The sequence below is a fragment of the Palaemon carinicauda genome, chromosome 22 (genome assembly GCF_036898095.1).
Source record: "Palaemon carinicauda isolate YSFRI2023 chromosome 22, ASM3689809v2, whole genome shotgun sequence".
Lineage (NCBI taxonomy): Eukaryota > Metazoa > Arthropoda > Malacostraca > Decapoda > Palaemonidae > Palaemon > Palaemon carinicauda.
The window spans coordinates 54,658,724-54,678,538 of record NC_090746.1 but is presented as its reverse complement, the minus strand read 5'-3'; the positions used below and the strand labels follow the sequence as shown (position 1 = coordinate 54,678,538).

At 39.1% G+C, this 19,815-nt stretch overlaps 1 protein-coding gene across 1 annotated transcript in view; it reads left to right on the top strand.

Moving 5' to 3' along the window:
- Positions 1–11,107: 11,107 nt before the first annotated feature.
- The window catches only part of LOC137616448 (MAP/microtubule affinity-regulating kinase 3-like), a 272,442-nt gene continuing 263,734 nt past the window's right edge, over positions 11,108–19,815 (top strand). The window contains exon 1 of the mRNA XM_068346208.1: positions 11,108–11,224. The gene's annotated coding sequence lies outside the window, so the exon portion shown is untranslated. The remainder of the gene's footprint in view (positions 11,225–19,815) is intronic.

Sequence of the window (19,815 nt, the reverse complement as noted above, 5' to 3'; positions counted from 1 at the left end):
CTCCTTAACCAAGTCGTTGGGGAAGAGATCTTTTCCCCAAATGTTAGAGGAAATCAGCTTCCTTGGTTAAACACGAACTCTCTGCAGGCCCTCCGTGCTCTGACAAAGCTATAGAAGTCCTTCGTCAGGGTCGCTAGGTGGGTCTTGGCTAAGACCATGAAGACACCTGGGGTCCTGTGTTCCCCAGCCATTATCTCCATTATCACTTGGAGGGAAAGAGAGGCAGCCAGCCTCTCTTTTGTATCCTGCTCCCGACGAAGGAGATACTCCGAGAGCTTGGGGAGGTTCTCACTGAACTGACGTCCAGCGATGTCGGCCTCCAACTTTCCCACAGAGAAAGTTAACTGGGTGAGGGGCCTACATTCTTCCAATGTAGGGCAGGGTTTCCCTTCCTCCACCGCCTTGAGCACTGCCAGGAGAGCCTTCTCCGCGAAGGGGAAGACCATGGTGCTTGGAGCAAGAAAGGACGGGTGTTTCTTGCTAAGGGCCGGCACCTTAGAGTTGGTGTAGCCCTTGTCCTTCAAGCAGCTGGCTAGTAGGGATTGAGCCTTTGCATGGTCAAACACGATGACCTCCTTCGGCTCAGTTTCTTCCTTAGAAACGGGTTTTGATTTGAGGCGTATAAAGCAGTCTGGGTACGCCTCAAAGCTAGGCCAGAATTCCACTTCTTCAAGGTGGACGGCGCCTAGCTTGTCGTTAATAACGATTCTACCGCTTGTGATGGGCATGTACTCAGCATGCCTCCACAGGTTGGTCACGGAGCAGGTAGGAAGGTCCTTGACGTTCAGCCTCCTCTGAGGCTCACGTTGCTTCGTCAAGCGAAGGATTTCTTTCTTGAAATCCTCATCCCTCTTGCGGAACGTCTCCTCGAGGATCGCCATCATGGCCTGAAAGTTGTCCATGGGATCATCCGTTCTTGTGGGCATAGGAGTGGACGATGTAGAGGGGACTGGTTCCGAGATAGCTACGGAGGGCGCAGCGGTGCCTTCTTCTTCGGAGTCAGGAGCCGTCATAGGTTCCTCTTCTTGACCCTTGGCCATAAGGGTCCTCTCGGTGGTGTCCGACACCTCCGATATCCTATCGTCGTCAAGATGGATGTCTTGAAGTGCGTCCGAAAGGTCTGGGTCGACCGTCAGCTGGACGCATGGGATCTCAGGCTTGGGGATGACAGCATCCGCAGATGCTTTAGGGAAGAGCATAGCTCTCATCTTCTCACTGGGAAGGTAACGCCCCGTGGCGTTCTTTTGGAAACCACGCAACCAATTGCGCAGCCTCTCTCGAGTGATGTCCCTTGTGTCCGCAGACTTGGGAGTCTCGAATGCCTCGTTGAGCAGGTTATTGCATGTCGTGCACACCTGCGGGTCCCAGTACCTCAGAGATCCCTGGGTGACGAAGCAGCTGGCGTGGGTTCAGCACGCCAAGTGGCCGTAGAAATCACGGCGCCGAACGCTGCAGAAGCCCCTCTCACACCAGATGTACTCTTCCTGTAAAGAAAGAAAGGGTACATGAGTATGCCGAAGTCTATTATGTTAGACTTAGAATAATTTTAGATTAGCTTTAATGTAATCTTAATTATAATATAAGATTCCTTTCCAAGTGTAAGCTTAGGATAGGTAAGCTGGAAATGAAATAGGAAAGACATATACTTGTGAATTACGCCCAGCCAATTGCCGCGACCCTTCTTCACTACTAATTCTAGGGCTTCCATCAAGGTAGGCCCTAAGGAGGAATCTAGCCCTTAGGGTTAGAGTAGCGTAAGTAGCACTTCCTCCAAGGGATCAGTAGCGGTGAAATGGGAGAGCCAATGATCAATCAGCATAATGAAAAGGGGAGAATATTAATCCCCAATTCAGGTAGGACCCGGCAAGGGACTGCGCATGGATGCACAGAGTATGCTAGAAAATTATCTATTGCATAACTATACACCGTAGCTTTCTGTCTAGGGTATGTACTATACCACAGATGTACTGGCTACTGTATACAGCCATACAACAGACACTGCCAGCGCACTGCCGGCAGGGTTAGTGCAAGAGGACGGTCCACTGTCGCATTATGTAAAATAGGTGGAGCCGGCACATCGGCAGCCCGCCGGACTGCCAGAGGCACTCCGGCCATCGGCGGAGGGTAACCCGTTCCAACCATCATTCTATGTGGCAGGGAAAGGGAGGCAACCCTAAGCATTGTCGGCAGGTCGCCGACATGCCGGGGACCCCCGGCGGCCGGCAGGCAACCGGCTGAAGGTACACCTACCCTGTCATCGTTCCATGTGACTAGGAGGAGACCTAGGCTACACTGCCGGCTGTTACCGACAGAGTAGTGCGACCGTGGGCCGACACTAGATTGGAGAGAGAGAGAAAGCAGTGAAGGAAGGGGAGGGAAGGGCGGCAGCTCACTACCCTAACCTCGCCTTCCTCGGGAAAGGGGAAGGAGGGTTCAAATGGAAGGAAGAACATATTATGATCAGGCTTCCATCCAGCCTCAGCTCAGCCGTCGGTGGGCTAGGGCTTCGGGTGGCGATCCAAGGGAGGACCGAAGAACACTCTAAGACAGCAGAGAGGTCTCCCGCCGGCAGATAGACCTGCCGCTATGCTACCCCATAGCAATATCATGCAAGGGAAGCTGAACGGCTTGGCCCAGCAGGCGAAAAGACCTGGCCGACCCCACAACCCATCGGTATTCGGTGAGTTGTAGGATGATGGACAGGGGTGTGATGGCTAGGCCATCACCAAAGGACAGAGGGGGAGGGGAAAGTGTCCTGTGTAGGGGTGTAGGGGTTGGTGTGAGCCTTCCCTATCATCCTAATAGGGGACTCTGTTTCCGTACCGGCACCACCCCAGGTATAGGGAGAGTTCATTCTTCAGCCTAGGGTGGGTTAGTACAGTAAGGGAATGGCATTAACAGGCCGTCCCAAACTATAAAGAAAGAGAATCCTTAAGCCTGCTTAACCTATGCTAGGGAATGCATATCTCCTAGCCTAGGGTAGGCAAGCGCAGGACAAGTCGCTAGGCCACAGGGAGGAAGGGTCTCGCAACCCTTCCAGGTGTGGTCTAGGGAGGGGCGCAGAGGCCCCCCCCCCCTTTTTGCCATCCAGCAGGGACCAATAGGAGAGTTCATTCACCTATTGGGGTAGCTGGGGGCAAACGAAAGGTACTCTGAGGTTCTGACCCGAACTCAAAGCTCGTGTACTATGGCTCCGGGAAGGGAAAGAAAATCCTAGCCTAACCTTACCAGAATCACAATTCAAGGAAAGGAGGGCTAGGATGTTGCCTAGGCTACCTCAGAGGGGGGAAGAGATTACCTTATATGTAAAGGTAACCGGGGAGATGCGAAAGTATACTAAAGCCCCTAAGCTGTTAGGTTAGGGGCAGGGGAATCGACTACCTTAATCATCATAGCCCCTTGTATACTCTATACTCTCTAGAAGGAGGAAAAACCCATGTGCAATCACTGAATCTTATATATATAAAATTGCCTAATATCTTCATTTAGTTAAGATAACACCAGGAACACATATTATATCATGCATGAAAGGCGTCTAGGCTAGCATCTCTAGCATCATAAAATTGGCTACCTACACTCGCTGAAATTAAAGAATACTATCGGCATGATATAACTAATTCCTAGCAATGAAGACTAAATAACTAATACAGTACTGATAATTTGTTAAGAAACCGGGACAGTCGTTCTGGCTAACTAAATAAAGCATGCGATGCGAACGACAGCGTCAGGGACGCCTCCGGTTAGGCAATAGCTCAGCCACAAAACACAGTATATTTTGATAGAAAAGCGTTACTTTACGGCCAGAGCTAATTTATACAGTATAAGAATTAAATGCTCAATTTTCCAGAGACAGAAGAAGCTGAAGATTGCGACATGGCTGCAGTAAATAGCGAAACAACCGGGAAAAACACCTGGTCAAACACGCTACTACAAAAGGAATGGAGTTGGCGGGCGGTGATGACGTCAGCCAAGATGGAGTCGTATATGACGTCATCCGAGTACCCATAACAATAACGGAGGAGGAGAACTTTGTAACGGTTCCTCCCATATCTTGCCACTAATTCCCCCATCGAAGCGTAGAAGCTATGTGGGGTGCAGATAGCTATGTGGCGTGTCAAGAATACGTCCCCTGTTATTATGCGATATCCTAAAGGACAACCTTAAGGGTACTAGCGCCAGAAGTTAGAATTCTGGAAACCTTTAGTTTAATTCTCTGGGAATATCCACTGTAGTCATATATACCCTTAGGAAGCTACTAAAGGAACCTTCCATCAGGACGACATGGCCTGAGCCCAAAAAAAGAGTTGGAAGACCCAGCCCCACATGGCTGAGGAATATGAAGCTTGAAGTAGGTGATGATGAATGGAGAGGTATTGAATTAAAAGGTCGAGATAGAGATGACTGGCGAAATCTAACCGAGGCCCTTTGCGTCATTAAGTAGGAGGAGATGATGATGATGATGATGATTGTCAATAGGAGGAGTTTGTTTTTGGAACCTTAACATCCACGGTTGTATCTGTACCTAAACATCTTACAGTACTGTATTCTAATTCTTAAGGGGCATCTAAAATGTATAGTTCAAATGTTAAAGGGTGACTTTAGTTTCTTTGTCCTCTTTTCATTTTTCCATCTTCATTGATGGAAGTGAATGGTCACCCAAATGAAGAAGTCAACCTCTTACAAAGTAGACATGAGCGTCTCCCTTCATGTACATGCTACCTTGCATCGGTACCCCTTTGATCAGTGAAATACTGTAAACCTTTGCTCTTTTAGAAATTAATTAAAAGAGTAACGAGCGGTGTTACACGCCATACCCTGTCCCTCGCATGTGAACCTTCATGAAAATACTACCATTGCTCTAAATGTTTTTGTAGAGTTGCAGTATCTGTCAGGGAACGCAGCACCTTGACAACGTTTCTGGGAGATGATCTCATTCCAACTGTAGGGCAAGTGTGTTCAAAGCTCCATATGAGCACAGAAAGTTCTGCCGAAGAAGAAATATATGCTGTACTCCCTTCAGTCTAAAGACCTGGCTTAAGGCTGAGCGATACCCTTTTACCACTGAAACAGGCCAGAGTTTCTCCTTACTGAGGTACTGTACAGTAAAGTAAAAAGTTGGCTGTTAGTGGAATAGAGGCTCCAAGAAGAGAGAGACCCCTTCCAAAACACCAACCACAAAAAGTGGCCTACTTGGTTTGACTTAGGGGCTAGACGCACCGTCAAAAAGCCCCTGTCCGGAGAGAAGCTCCGGGCAATCTAAAGAAGAATTGGTTTGACAGACGGAGGTTGATGATCTTTGAAAGTACCCAGACATCTCTTGTGCAGCTTTGCTGGAAACGCCTTTCTCTGAGAGGAGATACTGGATGATTTCCATGTGTGAAACTGAAGGGATTCCACCGCGGTGTGGAATATTTAGACATTAGGTTGGTACAACAGGTTTGGAAGAGATAATTTCCTCGGAGTCTCCACCAGCAGAAGCCACTTCGGGGGCACGTGACTCAAGTTGAGATTGGTCATCACCCGAACTTGATTTATGACACTTGCTTTCAGGTATATATGGCAGGAAATATAGGCATCGAGACAGACCTACGGGTGCTGGAATGAGTTTTTGAACACCTCCTCAGACCTTGAATTAGAGAGCAGTAGATGGGGTTCTTGTGATTCAGCGAGATCACAAACAGGTCTAGGCAAGGAACATGGAGATGCGCATCTAGAGGAGGCTCGAGGAGGAGAAGCACGTCTGGGTCAAGCGCCTAAAGGAGTCTCTTGTCTAGGTGAGAGGTCTCTTGCCAAACTGTGCTCCCAGACAAGTCATATCTGGAAGATCCTGAAGGTGGAGTTGAAGAGGTGCATCTACAATCCTCCTCCAAAGAGGAAGAATCTGGAAGAGGTTGCGTAACAACCCTGCAAACATGCTCTGGGGAGCTAGTGTGCTCTCAAGAGAACTCATTCAATGATGTCAAAGGACAGGCACTCGCTTCGAAGCACTCACAATTGAAGAAGCAAGAGATGAAGGATGCTCCTCTAGGGAAGGGACCAGGGAGAAATGTATACTTCAGAAGTATCCAAAGGAGGTCAGGAGTCTTCAGTTGCTGCTGCTGGTATCTAGAGGCAAGGGCTTGCTTCAGTTGCTCTGAAGGTGAAACCTGCAAACCTAAGGATGGCCACAACAAGCGTAAGGCATCATCAACCTGGAAGAAAGATGGCTCCCCCTAAAGTGAAGGTCCACCTGTTTCACTAGTGGAAACAAAAGAACTCTCCTGCCACCACTCTTCTCTGGTCGGCATCTGGAGGAAACCAATGGAGAAGGGCTGGAGGGAAGAGTAACGGGGTGCAAAAAATAAGTCGGGCCTTCTTCAACCTCAAGGATGACCCTGACAGAGAAGAATTCCTCGTAGCCTTCTTCTTCCTCCTCCTACCATACGTCTTCTACTGGGGAAGGGTTGGCTGCAGGAGTGTCTTCTGCAGGTAAGGCAATAACGGTAGGGATCTGTGCCCCTTACACTCATGAAGGTGCCTGGATGTAGGTCTTGTGTGGCACCCCTGGACATTTCTGTATCTCCATTGGCATCCTCACCAAACACAGTCACTAACATACTAGAACAAGAAAAATAAAGCAAAGTTAAGGCGACGTTGTATAGGAGCACTGAAAGGTGATAGGATATGTAATGGCTCCTTACTCATCCTTCCCCTTAGAGGATTAGACTGGGTAAGGTCTGTTTGGGGTGCAGATAACTATGGTTATCTTAGTATACGTCCCTGATTATACATGATATCTTCGGATAGTCGTTTCCAGGAGTTGGAACCCTGTGATACCTGATGGTAATTCTCTTTTAATATCAATCCCAGAAATATTATACTGTAGAAAGTTGCCAGAAGGAACTTCCATCAGGACGACATGACTTAAGCCCAAAAATCAAAGTTAGTAACTGCCAAATATTCACAGCCAGCGAGATAATCTGCTCTCATTTGTCAATGAGCCAGTGGAGGGCAGTGCTTCCGCGCAGCCACCTGCTTGTTGTCACCTCGTTATAAATTTTAACTGCCATATTTTAACTTTGTTGTAAAGGAAGAGGGTTTGCATCTGTGTAGGAACAAATTATCTTATTGCTCCACTGGTCTGGCATGTGGTAGTGAATATGCTTTGCAGGCTATTCGTATAGATCATTATTCAGTATCAGATTTAGTTATAATTTATATCACATTCCTCAAATTATTTCTTCTTTGTCATGGCTCACTTCACTTTTAAATAAACAATTTCTCTTTGTTCCTTGTTTTAGCAAGTGGTACTAGAATGACCTACAAACACCAATCATGTAGGTCATTATTTTGGGGTTATTTTTCACTTTCAGGTGAGCAACAGTAGCTATATACTGAAAAGATAGTGTTTTAAACACAGTAAATAACTGAAATAGATTAATGTACACTAAATTTCGAAAAAGATGGAATTCCTCTCTAGGAGATGTCTTCTTGAGATGGTAATCGTGCTGGAAATTAAGCGGAGTTGTAAAAAATGGTTTCTGTAAAACATCCGAAACTTGTGCATAAATTGCTGGAAGTTTTTGATTGGTTTAAAAAGCTAGCTAATAAATTACATCCTAAAAAAATGTATGCACAGTAACCCACAGTCTCCCAAGTTATCAGTTGACTTAGACACAGAAATGGTATTCACATTCTAGTTGACAATGATTGATACGTAAATTATCATGTCCCAAACCTAGTTTATCCTTCAGGGAAAAAAATGCAATTTCTTACAGTAGCCTATATTTGTTTCGCTATAAATTGAAGTATCATATATTGACCTTACAATCTCTGTTGAAGTCAAGCTGGCACTAAAGTTCCCGCAGTGGCAGAGGTAGAGGAGGCAGAAGCTACAATTACCTTATCTTAGTTAAAAAAAGGCCTATTATAAAAAAAGTGTGCAATGAAAATGACCCACGGAAAATACATAAGAACCTAAAGAAACTATTAGGTCTAAAGACAGAAATAGTATTGCCTGACATAACTAACGATCCTAAATGCCTAGCAAATGATTTTATTGATTATTTTGAAGAAAAAATCAATCAAATCTGCTCCAGTTTTCACATCGGCACAACAGAGCGAAGGAAGACATCAGCAACAGGTGTAAGTAAGCTAAGGGTATTCAAAGAGTTAAGTCAGAGGGATTGTATGAGAATAATAAAGGAAGTAAAAAAAACCTGCTGCGGAAATTACCCATTTCCAATTAATGGTGTAAAAGATGCAGAAAATTTCACCAGACTACAAGAGACTTACCGAAACATGGTAAATATGAGTCTAACACAGGCAGTTTTCCCTGATTGTGAAAAAGTTGCATGTATCAAGCCTGTGTATAAAGGAAAAGGTGATGCAGACAATTTAAGTTCATATAGGCCAATATCAAATCTGTCATATTTTTCGAAAATTATTGAAACTGCTGTACACGAACAAACCTGGAAACATCTGAAAAAATCTAATGCCATACCTGATGATCAATCTGCATACAGAGAAAATTACTCCACAGAAACAACAGTGTTAGCGATTAAAAATGACATAACAGAAATTATAACAAATGGCAAGTGCTGCATTCTTCTGATGCTTGATCTAAGTGCAGCATTTGATACTGTAGAACATACATATCTGATGAAAGACCTTAAAGCTGTGGGCATCGTAGAACGAGCATATGACTGGTTTGTGAGTTATCTTGAAAACCGCAAAGTTAAAGTAGTAATATCAAATGTTGAATCTGAGACAAGAAAACTAACCAAAGGGGTGCCTCAAGGCAGTGTACTAGGTCCTCTCCTGTTTGAAATTTACACGATTGAACTGGCAAATATACTTGAAACTCACAGAGTTAAGTTTAAAATATACGCTGATGATACACAATTCTATTTCCCAATAGAATCAGTTGATGAAGCTAAAAGAAAGATACATGAAATAATGAATGACATCAAGGCTTGGATGTTAACAAAAAAGCTTTAGCTCAATGAAGATAAAATTGAATGTATTATTTTTGGAAATGAAAAAAGTATAAAAAGAATCGAGTGTTTCCAAAGAATTGAAATAGGTCAATCGATCATTGACCTAAAGAAATCTGTTAGAAATCTTGGAGTAATCATGGATGATAGACTGACAATGAATGAACATATAAATAAGATGGTAAGAAATTGTAACTATCATATTAGAAACATAGCATTTATTAGTAAATACTTAGATGAAAAATCTATGGCCATACTCATTAATCACCACATATTTTCAAGAATTGATTACTGCAACTCACTGTTCTATGGATTACCAAATTATCAGTTGAAGAAAATTCAGAGAGTACAAAACAGAGCCGCTAGATTAATAAAAGGACTACACAATAGGGAAAGAGTTAAATTACACTGGCTGCCGGTAAAAGCGAGAATTGAATACAAGCTACTCTTACTAACGTTTAAGATACTGAACCAAAATGAACCAAAATATCTAAAAGAATGCCTGAATAAACTAGAACTAGAAACAAATGTTAACGTAAGACACATGAGTGACAAACATAGGCTATCTGAACCAAGAACAAATAGTAAATTTGGTGAAAGGGCTTTTAGCTACTGTGCGCCTAGACATTATAATAAACAGCCAACTGAAATGAAGGACCTAAAGGGAGCAACTGAATTTAAGAAGAAACTAAAGACATTACTTTTCACAAGTTCATATGATTTGGAAGATGCTAAAATGAAAGAATTGTATAAGTTATAATGAAAATGTTTCGTTAGATGATTAATGTGGACCCGCCCGAGTAGTTCACTCGACTTCAGTGGAGGGTTGGATTTAAACCCAAAACAAGTAAACAAGTAAGAAGCTAGACAAATTTTTATTGAGGCCAAACTGCCACTTGCAGTAAATGTCACTTTCTTATTCAAAGGTATAATTCGATGAAATAATGTATACTGTTACCTACATTTATACACATTATTAACCTGACCTAACATAATATGGCAGTGCAATGTTTACGCTCACCCCTCCCTGAGCTTTGATTAACCTTGGACTTTCTGCCCTTACTCATTATAAACCACCGAGATTTGCTGTTGATAGGTGGAATGTTCATGCATCTCACACCTAAAAAGTGAATGGGAATGCACGTGTTATGTAGGTTCAGAAGTAAAGATCTAGTTACGTTTGGTTGTATTCACCAAGTTATATAAAATTAGGAACTCAATTTTCCTGGTATCAATCTAAAATATAGGCTACTAATACCGTCTACCCGGTGGGCTTATCATTATATGGCAACAGACTTAGGTATAATTCTCTAGTAAAAGAATTTAAACAGTAAACTATGAAATAAAACTAATATTATCATGCCCACTATTCATTACTTTCTAAACAATCAAAAGTTTAAACTTTAACGGCTACACCTGAATGGCAGAGGCAGAGGAGTGACAATGCCCTCACAGGACAATGCATTAAAGACACACCATTTATACATATGATCAGCGCACAAGCCGTCCCTCCTCCCAAGCTAGGACCAGGGAGAGCCAGGCAATGGCTAGTAGACTTGTAAGTTCCCCCAAACCCCACCTCCAGTGACGTTTCCAATTCAAGTTCACTTATCAGCCACAAACAGATGCGTCCTACATTTCCCTGGTAATTTAAAAGTGCAGTGCAAAATAATTGCAAGAGACAAAATTGAAAAGGTCAATTTGACAAGGAAATTGGGAATTTTAGGTGTAGTTCTAATCGTGAAAACTAGAGAATTCGTACACCGTCAAAAACAAGTTAATATGAAAAAATATATATTGATTAATTTATCAATTGTTCTTTTACATTTAAATTTGTAGTGTAGGAATAAACAATCAGATTAAATATTATTAACTATGTGCAACGATGTAGGACCAAACACGTAACCAGCAGTGATAGATTGATATCGCAAAGTTAGAAAAAATGTTCTTGGATAAATTAGGTATTCTGATCAAGACGTTTTAAATTAAACGAAATTATTTTCCCCGTTAGAAGTAATATGAATAACATAGAATTCATGGAATACAATCAACTTTTAACCCAAATCCAACCATGTAAAAGGTGTTTTCCCTTTATCTAATAATTCGGTCCGATGACTCCTCGGCCCGCCTTCCAGTTTGAAGTGCGAACGCGTGAGAGTGACAAGTGTGATATGGCGCCTGCAGTGCCCATTGTGTTGAGTTTGCTGTAACGGAAAGCAGTGAGTAGGGTCAATAAGAAGACAACAAAGGTATAGTCACTGTTGTTTAATAATTTTTTTATAGTAATCAAAGAAACACTTGCATGAGACAAAATTCCTCCCTCATGCAGACATCTTCGATTGCTACTACTCCCAAAATTAACTAATTAATTAAGTTGTCGAGATTTGAATGGAACTATATCAATATAATTTTAGCCCACGTGAATGAAATAGAGTTCAACGTGTTCTTGTGAGTCATAAGGGTGAGTGCTAGGTAAGGTTTGTACAAATATAAGTCATGTACTGTACTTGGACTTTTAAAACTAGGTCTAGGCCTAATTGAACATGTTTTTTTTTTTTCAATCATTCAATGACTGGTATTCGTACATTATCATTAATTCATTGATGTTATGACTAGCTATTGAATCACTTGGTAGTTCGAAATTTCATTAGTTGAAGTCTTTTATATGTTAAAATAAACTAATTATTCATAATACCAAACATACTTTTCACCTTAGTTCTTAGTTCAATGGGAGAATTATCGTGATGTACAGTAGAGCTTTGCTTATTATCATCGGCATTACTATCCAAATTAAGCTACAACTCTAATTAGTAAAGCTGAATCTATATAAGCAACCCAATGTAGGAAAGAAACGGAGGAGCAGGGATAAATCATGAAAGAATTTAAATAAATAAAACAAATCAAATTAAGGTAAGAAAGTATTTAAGATAGATAAATTAGATATTTGTCTCAGCCTGTTGAGCAATGAAAAGCTTGAACTTCGGAGGTTCCACCGATTCAAGAACTTTATTATGAAGCTAATTCCGCAACTTTGAATGTGCTGAGAAGGCAAAAACAAAATACCAGTCAGTCAGATTCGGAACAAAACTTTCGGAAAACTGTAGAAATTGGCCCTACGAAAGAAAAGACATTGTGAGATGTTATGTTTAGCCTAAGCATATCTGAATGGAAATAATGGTAAGAATTATGAAATATATCAATTAGCTGACTATAAATTTAAAACTTGTTCAACAATTTAAGATGAGTCTGCTACTATAAGCCACACTGAAGTACATCAATCAAAACCTGATAAAATAAAAGAATTTAAAATTTCTTTAGGATAGACTATAATCCCAAAAATTTTCAACAGGCTTTTGCGCTATACAGTAATGTTTTTTGTTTTTTTTTTTCACATCCAAGTAGATAGTTTGAACATGTTTCTCAAATATGAAATAGTAACCAAGAAGGACTGCTAGAATTTTAAATGAGCAGCAGATTTTTAAAGATACTTTTATCATTAAAAAGATCAGGATTGGAAGGATCCAAGGACCTACTTATAATTTCTGAGTTGTACTAGAATTTACTTTCGTCCACCATAGTTGACATTAAACACTAATATTTGTGAGATCTCTGATAAACACAACAACCTTAGGTGTACGTTTATAACAATGCAAAGAAAGTAGCATCATCATAACCAACACAAGCTTGATTATTTCCGAGGCTAACCCACATGTCAGATGTACAGTAGGCCTATACAGTATAATATAAAAGGCGAAGAAAGTTCGTTACCCTGAGGAGCTCCAGAAATTACTCTCATCTATTCACTGTCCGTCAAGAACTAATCTGCATTTAATACAGTACAAGTTAAAAAGTAATGCGGAGAAATATTCCACCATCTCCCATCTTTTAATACGTTCTGGGTATCCAATTATATCCGGAGTGTATTGTTTCTAGTGATGCTTTGGTGATATTAAATGTTCTTATAAATGTGTAATTATTTGAAGTTAGGTCTAGGCTCATTAGTCTGCTGTAACATAGTTTATAGAATGAAATATTAATGATTCTAGTGCTACTATGATTCTTTTTGCAGTTTCAACACCTTTGTTTTTTCCATTCAACATGCTATAGAAACATGTTTATAGAAATGAAATAATCCAAATCCTGTCCTTGATAAAATCTTATACTATAGTTTTATAACTAGCATTTGTACTTTTAAGTTTATTTTCCATATATCAAAAATTATATTCGTAGACAATCATCATATCTACTGTATGTAATGTTTGCAGTTAAACATTGTAGATATACGTGATGGATATTTTTTAAACGTTATGTAAGAAATGTTCCATCCTGAAATTGCTAGGTCCATTATGTATTTATGTGCAAATTATTCCTAATCTCCACATGCTTTAAATATACTTATAAATGCCTCATCAAAGGTTGAACTCGCTTAAACATGGGGTTGGATCTTAAGCTTAGTTATTTAAAGGAGTATGTATCATTTCAAGGATTTCTCTTATCACTAATCCACCATTTTAACAAATCCCTCTTAATTTTCCAACACTGCAGAATTATACAAGCTCATTACCAACTCACCCTATTCAGGTTGTGGAATGATCTTCCTTAATCAAGTAATTAAATCGGTAGAGCTTCAAAAATTCAAACTTGCAGTTATAATGTTTTTATGTTGAACAGACTGACGTTTGGCTCTTTTTATAGTTTATATATGAAAGATCTATTTTAATGTTACTGTTCTTAGAATATTTAATTCTAATTGTTCATTACTTCCCTTGTAGTTTCTTTCCTTATTTCCTTTCCTCGCAGGGCTAATTTTCCCGGTTGGAGCCCTTGAGCTAATAACATCCTGCTTGTCCAACTAGGGTTGTAGCTTAGTTAATAATAATAGAAATAGTTATATAAGGGGTTAACGAACTGTCGCCATTAATATTTCTTCAGTACTTAGATAAAAGGAATAAAGGAAGTGGGAACCACTTCATTTCTTCCTGTTTGCGCGGTGCAATACCTTTCAACTATACTCTGTATGGCAACTTAATTTTCCCTCCAGTTGCACATCAGTGCTGAATGGTCTCCCCAGAACCAGCACTTTTCCATATGATCCGAATTCCATGAATAAAATTTCATCCATATATACTGTCTCTACATGACTAAACAGAGTAGGCGTAGTTTTTCCCCTTTTACGTACCGTATACTTTAAAATATCAATCTTTAGCCACGCCCACCTCCTCTTCCAGATCTTCCTGCCCAACATCTTTTATCATTCACCTCATACTGTCAGCTGGGTTTGACCCCAGTTACACTTGAACGATTAATGGCCTCACAGTCCCCTGTACCAATTTAAATCTTTGAATTCTTGTTTGAAGAATAAAGCTGTTTGGGTACATAGGCACATACATGTAACATGTCAAAGCTCAAATACTTATGATTTTAATTTCGCAAACTGTCCTACATCCATTCGCACATGCTGCAGGTTTACTTCGTAATTTGCTTTATTACGTCATATTTATGTGTTGCCAGTGTTGATGAACACGTTTATTTAGACTTTTCGGTGCTATCGCTAATATCTTTTTATATTTGATAATGTAGGCTGTAATTAGTACTCTTACTTATAATATAAGACAAAAAGCTAAATTTTATCTCTCTTTTAAGGCACACAATTCAATTCCTGTGAATAAAGATAAGAATCAGAATTAAATGCGGCCAAGTTCAACTTTAATTCAGATATGAAGCCGTTCTTTAACACTGTTACCGTTAGTCTTACTTTTATCTTATAGTAGTAGGAATTAACGTATTCCTTTAATATCACCGCAAAGCCGTGTCTCCAAAGGGACGTGATTGGTGGTGATGCTGATGACTATAAGGGAGGGAATTAAAGTTAAAACTCATCTGAGTGCAGCAGATACTACCGCTAGAGTTAGTGGGTACCTTTGAATAGCCAGATAGTACTACATTGGATCCCTCTCTAGTTACAGCTCATTTTTCCTTTGCTTACGCATACACCAAATAGTTTGGCATATTCTTTACACATTCTCCTCTTTTCTCATACACCTGACAACACTAAGAAAACTGAAGTAGGCTTCTTCACTTAAGTGGTTATCTACTGCTCTGCACTGTAATTTTCAGTGGCTACTTAAAGTTTGGTAAGGGTATACTCTTTTAGCTATGTCAAGCAGAGAGGAATGGCGAGCCATGACTGCCGATGTATATGGCACGTGGATGATGATGAAGCAGCTCTTCTAGGATGACACTTTAAAATCAAATCATTGTTCTCTAATCTTGGGTAGTACCATAACCTCTTTGCCATGGTCATCCACTGTCTTTTTGTTTAAAGTTCTCTTGCTTGAGGGTACATTCAGGCACACTATTCGATCTGTTTCTTTATTTACTTTCTTCACGGGGCTATTTTCCCCTTTGGAGCGCTCATAGGGCTTATATCATTATATTTTTTCAAAGCAAGGTTGTAGCTTAGATAGTAATAATAATAATAACGTCACCGGTATAGAGAATGTGATGGGTGTTGAGTGTGTTGGCGAAGTTGCAAATGAAAATGGAGCACATTTCATAAGTTTCTGTTCAACAAACAATCTTGTCATTAGAGGTACTCTTTTACAGCACAAGGGCATCCACAAATATACATAGACTTCACCCTGTGGCAGTTACAAAAATTAAATAGATCCCATTGGCATCAATAAAAAGAGAAGGAGGACTCTGAGAAATGTAAGAAGCTATAGAAGTGTAGATACTGGTATAGATCACCAGCTCTTCATTGCCACACTGAAATGTAAATAGAATACCTAGGTTTGATACAACCAAGCTTCTGGAAGATGAACCCAGAGAAACATTTGTAATTGAATGTAGGAATCGATTTGCAGTCTTAGCCTTTAAAAGACAAAGAACAGACAAGTAATGAAGAATGGTGAGATATTGAGAACACATATAAGTCAGTTGGCAGTGAAATTTTGGGACACGCAGTTACAAGGACAGACCCATGTATATCAAATGATATGTGGGACACATTAAAAAGGAGACAAAGACAGACATTGATTGTTGAAAGTTTTCGATGAAGAATGGAAATTACAAGGTAGAGCATGCTAAGTATTCCAGTATTGATAGTGAGTTCAAAAGAAAAGCCAAGGAATCACTGGAGAGAATGTTTAGACAGGAAAGTAAATGAGTCTGACAAAGCAATGAATTCAGGGAGTGTCTATGGTGTAAGAATTCCTCATAAAATTATCAATGAAATCTCTACGGGGGCAAAGAAGAAGCATATACCCATCATAAAGAGAGATGGATTTGTTATAACAACATAGGATGAAGAAAGGCAACTTTGATGGAACGCTTTAGTGAGATCATGAATAGGAGATATGATGGGAATAATTTGATTGATATACCTGAAGCTGATGAAGACCTTGATGTCCCCATGAATGAATTCAGTGTGTTTGAAGTCGAAGCTATCATTAAAAAACTCAGGAGATGGAAATCCGTTGGTTACGATGGAGTAACTGCAGAGATGATACTGGCTGAAAATGACGTGACCCCAGGAATATTTACAATATTATTTTGTAGAATGGGACATGAAGAGACAAAACCTGATGAATGGGAGTTGGGAGTGTTGGTGAACATGGTGAAAAATGGATTGCAATAATTACAGAGGCATCACACTTACGTCAGTTGTCATAAAAATATATAGTATGCTTATTCTAAAGAGACTAGAGAGAAAGATTGATGAAAATCGGAGAGACGAACAACCAGGATTTAGAAAAGGTAAAAGTTGTACTGACCAAATTTTCATTTATAGAAATCCACTTTTGGTAGCATTTTTGGGCTACGAAAAAGCCTTTGATACTGTGCACCCGCCAATTTTGTGGAGAGTCCTGCGTTATTATGGAATTCCTCTTAAATGTGTAAATTTTATTAAGCTTGTTCATGAGCATAGCAAGTGCAAAGTTAATGTTATTAGAGTCCTATCAAATGAATTTCCAGTGAACAGCGGAGTACTCCAAGGGAATGAGTTTTCGCCTATGCTGTTTATCCTCCTCGTGGATTTTGTAATGTGTAGAACATTTGGAGATGATGGAGAAGGATTGGACTGGATTGGTAATGGGAAATTAGCGAACCTAGAGTATGCTGATGATGCTGTCCTTATTAGCAGAACACCTCAGATTTTGCAATGCTTGCTTACCAGAATGCATGAAATATCACAAGAGGTTGGGTTCAAGATAAATAGAAGAAACACAGAGATGATGAGAACGGAATATGCAATGGAAAATGAAATATCATTGGAAGGAGAAAGGATTAATGATGCAGAATCATTCTTAAGTATTTAGGAACTATGATCTCCAATACAGGGTCATTTGAATTGAAATTTAGTGAAAGATTGAAAAAATAAAACCAGACAATGGCTAGGTTAGGTAAAATTTGGAAATCAAATAGCCTAAAATTACGTATAAAAATCAGGTTATATGTCAGTTCAGCGAGATCTGTGTTACTGTATGGATATGCATCGTGGTATGACAATGAAAAAATCTCCAACAGATTTAGTAGATTTGACAACAAAGCTCTCAGAAGGATATTGGGAGTTAAATGGCATTACAGAATTATACATGAAAATATAAGAGAAAATACTCGAGTGCCATATGTGGATGAGATCACTGTGAGGGGTAGGTGGCAAACATTTAACTAGGCTCCACAAGGAACTAGAAGAGTTGGAAGACCCAGACCTACATGGCCGATAACTATGAAATGTGAAGTAGGGTAGGTGGCAAACATTTAACTAGGCTCCACAAGGAACTAGAAGAGTTGGAAGACCCAGACCTACATGGCCGATAACTATGAAATGTGAAGTAGGAGATGATGAGTAGAGAAGACTTGAATTAAATGCTCAAAATAGACGACTGGCGAAATCTAACCGAGACCCTTTGCGTCAATATGTGTAGGAGGGGAGGATGATTTATAATTCATATGATCGAAGTTCGTACTATTTTTAGGAAACGCTATAGAAATATAAATATATAATGATAACGATTAGTTTTTAGAATTGCCCAGTAATGATATTCCTATGAAAATGCATCATTATGATTAATTATCTAATATGATGTTCATGAATTTACATGTTAAAAAATTTCAAATTTTATTTTTTTAAGCATTTAACCCCTCGTAGACTACCTCTATGCTGAATGATCTCCCGATGACAGGTCATATGGCGGCCAGTATAATACCAAACGAACAGTTAGTCTCCTTTATATTTTGTGAGTCTACTTTCCTCATTCGTTTAAATTTGTGCCTCATTGGATTTCAATGCATATTTTTCTTCTTTTACTTCTTCTCACCTTTCTCAAATTCACTCTTCCTATAAGTCATAGATAAGGGTTGTTTAAAAAGGCCCAGAAATGGCAAGTTGATCCTCACAAGGAAATAGAGACCAAGGAAATTGTTGCTGTATGCGTATATTTTCAAAAAACGAACAAATACCGTTTTCAACTAAATGAGTCACTTTTAAATCAAGACTTTTTTTGAATTCTTGATTTATTTATATAACTTTCTTCATATTTATTTCCAAATAAGAGCAAGGAAAATTAATCCTAGGAAATTGGATATCAGTAAGATACTTTCGGGGTGTGTCAAATGTTATCTTATGGAAAAAAAAAGAATATTTACTGAGAAGCATTCATTCCGCGTCATTACAAATAGGCAAGCTAAGTACTGTATGTATGCAGCAGACAAGTATATTCTTTAGACCTTGTTCCGTATAGCCATACTTCTTTGTCTCGTGAATTTGTATAACGAGTTTTGTAGCATACAGTGTATTTTCTGTGATTTCTTATGTTCAATTTACAATAACTTCGATATTTTATATTCTGTCTTGTATTACAGACGTTGGCCCTTGGTAGCATCACTAGAATTAATCAGTCAAGTATACTGTAGATGTATTTTCATATTCATTTAGTTGAGTAATGCCTTTATGTTTGTTTTGTGGTGTCTATCAACTGCTAAAATTTGCCTTTTATTTTATAATAGCTATATAGTGCTGATTGATATGAAGGATATGTCGTCGTACTAGAAATTAAATTTCAATCTAACCTATTGTATATATATATATATATATATATATATATATATATATATATATATATATGTGTGTGTGTGTGTGTGTGTGTATATATATATATATATATATATATATATATATATATATATATATATATATATATTTATATATATATATATATATATATAAATATATATATATATATATATATATACTGTATATATATATATATATATATATATATATATATATATATATATATATATATATATTAACTGAAATCGGTGTAACAGCTTCAACGTCGGTGAAAAGACCTTTCGAATTTTCTGCCGCTGTCTTTATTTGTAGGCTAGACAGCATTAGAATAAGATGTTTAGTAAATATCTGCATTCTTAATCAGTGAGGTTTTGTTACGTGCTTACTAATCAGAAATGACCGTTGTAATCTTTAAGATTATCTAGGTGAATCTTGTTATGTCAAATATTTTTAGCTGCAATACACCATTAGTGTTCTCAAGTACATGTATTCCTTGAATTGATAAATAAGAAAATATTCGCATGGGAACAATTATTTACGCTTTATCAATCATTTAAGTGACATTTTTTGCACGATTATCTTTTCGCAGGTGTGAAGATATTGGTATAATTGTTGTTGTTTAAAAGTAATGCTCTACAAACATTTGAAAAAAATTTCCGTCGAGTTTGCTTAAGTTCTTGGCAAAAGAAGCCATTTGTCAATAACATCTGAAATTGCATAGTATATTAAACTAGATTAGGGAACGAAGACAAAATCACACTC